This window comes from Bolinopsis microptera, chromosome 9 (assembly GCF_026151205.1).
Source record: "Bolinopsis microptera isolate Bmic1 chromosome 9, MBARI_Bmic_1.0, whole genome shotgun sequence".
Classification (NCBI taxonomy): domain Eukaryota; kingdom Metazoa; phylum Ctenophora; class Tentaculata; order Lobata; family Bolinopsidae; genus Bolinopsis; species Bolinopsis microptera.
In genome coordinates, this window is record NC_087080.1 from 11,004,527 (window position 1) to 11,010,526 (window position 6,000).

Genomic DNA, 6,000 nt, shown 5'->3' on the forward strand with positions numbered 1-6,000 from the left:
GTGCAAATTTTGAGCGGCGGACGTTGCGTGCGCATTCAATATCAAATATTGAATCACCGTTCATTTTTGCATGTTGGTATTTTATATGTAGTTTAATAAGCATGCAAAGTTTCAAAAGATTTCAATAAGAACTTACAGTTACATTACTGATTACAACGGGACTCCAAATTTGATAAAAATCGTGAAAATAGCAATATTTAGTCATTTTACATTTTTACAATTAAATTGTAAATCATAAATGCAATTTTCCATCAATTTGGGCGTATCCCCACGTGTGCAACTTTTTGATTTTCAACTGTTAAATTAATTTAGTGTTGAACAGATGATAAAGTTTATTTTAATTTGAAACTCTTACCTCTTTCTTTACTAGTTCTACTTTCTCTCCCGGGCCAAGATGCAAGATATCGAGCCACCCAAGCCCCCCTCTTGTCTCTAGTTTTTCTTCTCGGTCTCCTCTTGTGACGTGGTTCTGAAAGTGGTGAGGATTATTTGTTGCTATCGCAGTTTATACTTTTATATAATCAAAATTATCATATAAATCAATTTAATAATCATGGGTATCCGTATAGTGGACCGTTGCCAGTGTCTCTCTTTCCCAAACAAAAGTAAATGATATTAATTTGAATAACCGTCTGCAAATGCAAAATGATACTGAGAATGAAATCGGTCGCTCGCTTTTCCCATTCACGGCTTACGAATTCCCCTTTATTGAAAATTCCGATCCCGGTCGACCTATGATACTGTATTTACTGGTTCGAGGATTCCGTCGTCAAAATTTGAAAATTCGAATATTTTAGACCACGCCTATTCAATATTAAAACACCTATATTGTTTTCTCTGAACATGATTATTAAATGTTGCATATGATCTGAAAACATGAGGCAAAACGGATGAGAAATGACAAAGTTATCAAGCATTTTCTGTTTCTCGTTAACAACATTGACTGGTTGATTAGGTGACACCGTGACACGACACCTTAATAGTTAATTGAGCAGCCTTAACAATTCCCATAATGTTTAACGGGGTGGTTAACGGGGTCACCCAATCAAGTGATTAGGTAAACCAATCACCTGATCACACGTAATGAATAAACTCGTTATGCTTCATATCTCGGTTATCTGAGAAGCTATAGTTCTAATTTTTTTCAGGACAAACGTAATTCGAATGGCAAAACCACATAAATGCAATTTTCCATCAATTTGGGCGTATCCCCACGTGTGCAACTTTTTGATTTTCAACTGTTAAATTAATTTAGTGTTGAACGGATGATAAAGTTTATTTTAATTTGAAATTAATCTTACCTCTTTCTTTACTAGTTCTACTTTTGCTACGTTTTCTGCAGGGTCTGCTACTTTCGTCTGAAAAACAGAGGCACATATTAGGTGCGATGGGTGCGGGATCGCACAATTTACCGTTTTCCGCACATTTCCGCATAATTTATTGTTTTCCGCACATTTTGTAATTTTCTGCATATTTCCGCATAATCTAGCATTTTCCGCGTAATTTCACATAATTTTGAAATTTTCGCGTTAAGATTTTCGAGTGTAAAAACCAAAATATGAGTCACGGCCCTTTTAGGACCGTGACTCAGGCCCTTTCGGGACCATGACCCAGGCCCTTTCGGGACCGTGACCCAGGCCCTTTTGGAACTCATACCTAGGCCACGTGACCCAGTTACCACGTGACCCAGGCCCTTTCGGGACCCTGACCCAGGCCCTTTCGGGACCGTGACCCAGGCCCTTTTGGAACTCATGCCTAGGCCACGTGACCCAGTTACCACGTGACCCAGGCCCTTTCGGGACCGTGACCCAGGCCCTTTCGGGACCGTTACCCAGGCCCTTTCGGGACCGTGACCCAGGCCCTTTCGGGACCGTGACCCAGGCCCTTTTGGAACTCATGCCTAGGCCACGTGACCCGGTTACCACGTGACCCAGGCCCTTTCGGGACCGTGACCCAGGCCCTTTCGGGACCATGACCCAGGCCCTTTCGGGACCGTGACCCAGGCCCTTTCGGGACCATGACCCAGGCCCTTTCGGGACCGTGACCCAGGCCGTTATGGTACCTTCGTCGTTACCGTACTTCGATTATAGTGTATCAGTTATCATTTGTAACTTCACCACATCATCTGATTACTCTATATCACATCACAACGTCATGGACCGTTTCCTAAAGAAACGAACAGCAGACACAGCTACAGACAGTAACCCATCATCAAGCTCACCACACAAGAAACAGAAGATACCTGCATCAGCAAAACAAGGGGATATCTCAGCAGCATGGCGATTGGCGAGCTCAAGAGTTTGGTTCACATTTTTACGAATCTGGGGGGAAACTGTTCTGTAAGCCCTGCAATACACTTGTGGACCACGCTCGGAAATCAGTCATCCTCAAACACATAGAGTCTTAGTAAAGAACTACACCCTCAGTAACACATTAAACAGACCTATTTTTGATAAGAGCGGCGGTTATACGTTTAGAATTTCCAAAGTCCTTGAGAAAATACAAAAGAAAACCGCACAATTCCCGCACAAATTTCGAAAAAATCGCCGCACATTTGCCGCATAATTGGTAAAAATTTACCGCACCTTACCGCATATTTTACCTTTATAGTCGGGTGCGGTACCGCATAATTTCGATTTTTTTACCGCACCTAATATGTGCCTCTGCTGAAAAATAAATCAACGATCATCATTATGTCAAGGTATGTCGGATTCGGGATGTGTCTATGTTTAAGATCTCGACTAATTTCTAAAATAAACTCCAAATAAGACTTTAAAAACTTTAAAGCAATTATCATAAAATATAACTTAAAACTAACAAAGATACCGATAATGAATTAAAAAATAAAGTTCATGATATCACTGATCTGTTTTCGTTTTTTGGTTGAAATAAAATCATTAACTGATTCAAACTCCTACCTCACTGTTGGCTGTGCCGGGAGCAAACTTGTCATACGTTGTATGACCCGCCGCGCACGAAGTGCGCGGCTCCCCCTGTATCGTCAGAACGATAAAGGGGGTCATAGTCAATTTGCAAACAATAACAAACCAGAGGGAGAAAAAAATTCTCCCTCCATAATAAAGCGCCGCGCCGTCCGTATTTGTATTGAGTATCTGTGTGTTGCTTATACGAAATATTTGCGGAGGGTTGCTAAGCGTTTTTAATATTAAATTATTTGGAGACATATCGATGTACAATATATTTTAAAATGCTTGCAGAGTATATTACGTAATGAACGTCAGATTGCTATATAAAGTTAACAGTTGATTCGTCTGCACTGTGTGTGTGGTTTGATGCCCGTCTGCCTTGTCATTGCTTGTTGTTTGCGTCGTGATTCGTGACCCTCATCATCATTTCATTTAATTTTAATAAATTCTGCAACTTCGGCCCTTCTTCAATTTGGCATTCTCATCCTCGTTTTGGCTTAAACTGTCAAATATAAGTCACATTATAATAGCGTTTAACACACGATTACTTTGTAAATCCCTACGTTGCGTTTCTGTTCTTTGCCACAAAGACATCATCATTTATTTATTATAGAGTGTCGGTCAAAACTGTTAACGTGACTATTGTATTAATATTAATGACTTAGTCGGTTCTTGAGATTTTGCCTTCTTCATATTTGAAACAACTACCGTCCACGGTACGAAGGATAATTGTTATTTTAATTTCTACTAATTTTTAACTTTTTTCTTGTTCTCAGCTCGTTGGGACAGGATTGTAATGAACAAAATAATTATGATTTTCTTTGATATGTTTCATTTCTTGTTATTGTTTCTCATTCTAATTTGGTAGACGGCCCTAACGTTAATTAGTGTATAATAAGTTTATTTTTCTTTTTTAATTAGTTGTCATCCGGCCACACAATTATACATACATGCTACATGAAGAGGTCTCCTCCTAGTCGTTGGAGTGGCCTGCATCACACACATCTCTTCTACGGCGTAACATGTTCCTCCATTCCACTCGCTTTAGAGCCAACTGTTTTACTGCATCTCAGTAGTATATATACATACACCTGGCCCCCAATCACCTAGGTGTGAACTGCCCCCGGGGCCTCCCCGGGCCGAGCTGCCCCCGGGGAGCTGAGGGACTGCCCCGGGGAGCTGGGGAACTGCTCCGGGAACACCCTCCGTGAACCAGGGGCAATCGCAGCAACAATCACCACAGCCCGGGAACTCACCCGGAACGGGCTCTCTGTGAGCCAGGTGTGAAATATCCTCGTAACGGGCTCCGGGGACCCTCGAGAGATCGTTCATTTGTTGTTGAGTTCGATTGTTTAGTTTCACACCTCTCGGACTGGAACAAGACATCTCAGATGTAAGTATATTTTTATTTTGTAGCGAATATTCTGTTCACGGGGCACACAAAACTGTCCCGGGCCCTTGTTCCTAAGATCCGCAAGTCCGGTGTGATCTTTCTTAGAGCACGAGGACTTTTATTGCAATAAATCCCTCGGTGTGAACCCGACCCTCCCAGAGCAATAGGTCCCACAATTTGCAGCAAGTACTTGCTATATCAAAATCTACACAATCATATTTCAACTTACCCTCCCGATCTCCGCGTGACCACTCCCGGAATTATTATGTTTATCATCATTTCATATGTGTTATCTTTGAAACAGCAATCTACGACACGGCGAGATCTTGACCAATTTTTGTTTACACTTGATGTCTAGTAATGCTACATAGTATTTCACAAGTCCGTTTTTTATTTCCAACTTGAACTCAAGCTCCGGACACACAGAACTAGTAGCAACAATTGACGCTGCATTATTATATTTTTGAGGTGTGACAATTGTTTGAAGAGAGCTTTTCATAAATGTATCACAAGACCATGATATGTTGAATATTGTCAAACCTGCCCCCCGTATTACGCCTGATTTACTTGAAATTCGTTTACCAATTTTGTAAATATGATTATTTGTTGTTATTTCGAAGAGAAGTGACTGAAAAGGTGCCAATTTTTAATTCTGGGACTTGCAACAAAACGTTAGTTTGTCAGGTGAGTCAGTCATAATGTTAAACTTGAAGAGTAGCGCGGTTGAAACATGTATATAAAATTTTCAATTGTTGAGTATTCTACGTATTCCAACAACATCTTGTTTTTGTTCATTTTGCTAAGCATTAATTTTACGCTTCCATCATATTGTAAGATTTAAAATTGAGTAATTATAGGACTGTCAAATATTGCAACTAAATTTACAGGGGTCAATAACAGATAGTGATCCAATCACGTGACCGTTAATCCTTTCACGATACAGTATTACTCCTTACGGACATAAACCATGTAGTGGAACTCACAGCTAGGAGCTCTACGTTTGAGACTCTGGCTAGGGAGAACTATGATATCCACCTTCACGAGATGCATGCCACACCAGGTAATTACAGATTGAAGCAAATCCCAGTTACAGTTTTCAGTTCATTCAACCGAATCCGTTTTCCCTTTTGAATTATATGATGATCATTTTGTAACAGTGCTGATTTTCATAAAACATCACGCAAAACATTCCAGGGTCTAGAACTGGTGACGATGCAACAAGACTGAACAATATCAAAACAACATTCAAGCAAAATTGAGCGATGTTTGAGTAAATTGCTGAGCAGTCCCCAAGTATATAAAGAGAACAAGGTTGGAAATTCATTTCAATCAGAGATGTCGGTGTTTTGTCCTCTCTGCGATAAACAATTCGCAAACAAGCAAAGTCTGTCCTCACACAAAAGTCGGTATCATCGGAAGAAGGGAGAATCACACACAAGTTCTATCAACCACCCACCGTCAAAAGCTTATGTGACTGATGAAAAAAGGGATAATCCTAAATATTCAGACGCTGATACAACAATATCTGAAGAAGATTATCAAGACAGTTCTAACTCTGAAGTAGCAAGTGTTGATGATGAGTCAAAAACAGAATCTGATCATATGACAAGTAGAGATAAGCTAGACTCTGACTCCCTGTGGCAACAAAAATGTAAGCGGAAAGAAGTACCAATCAAACAA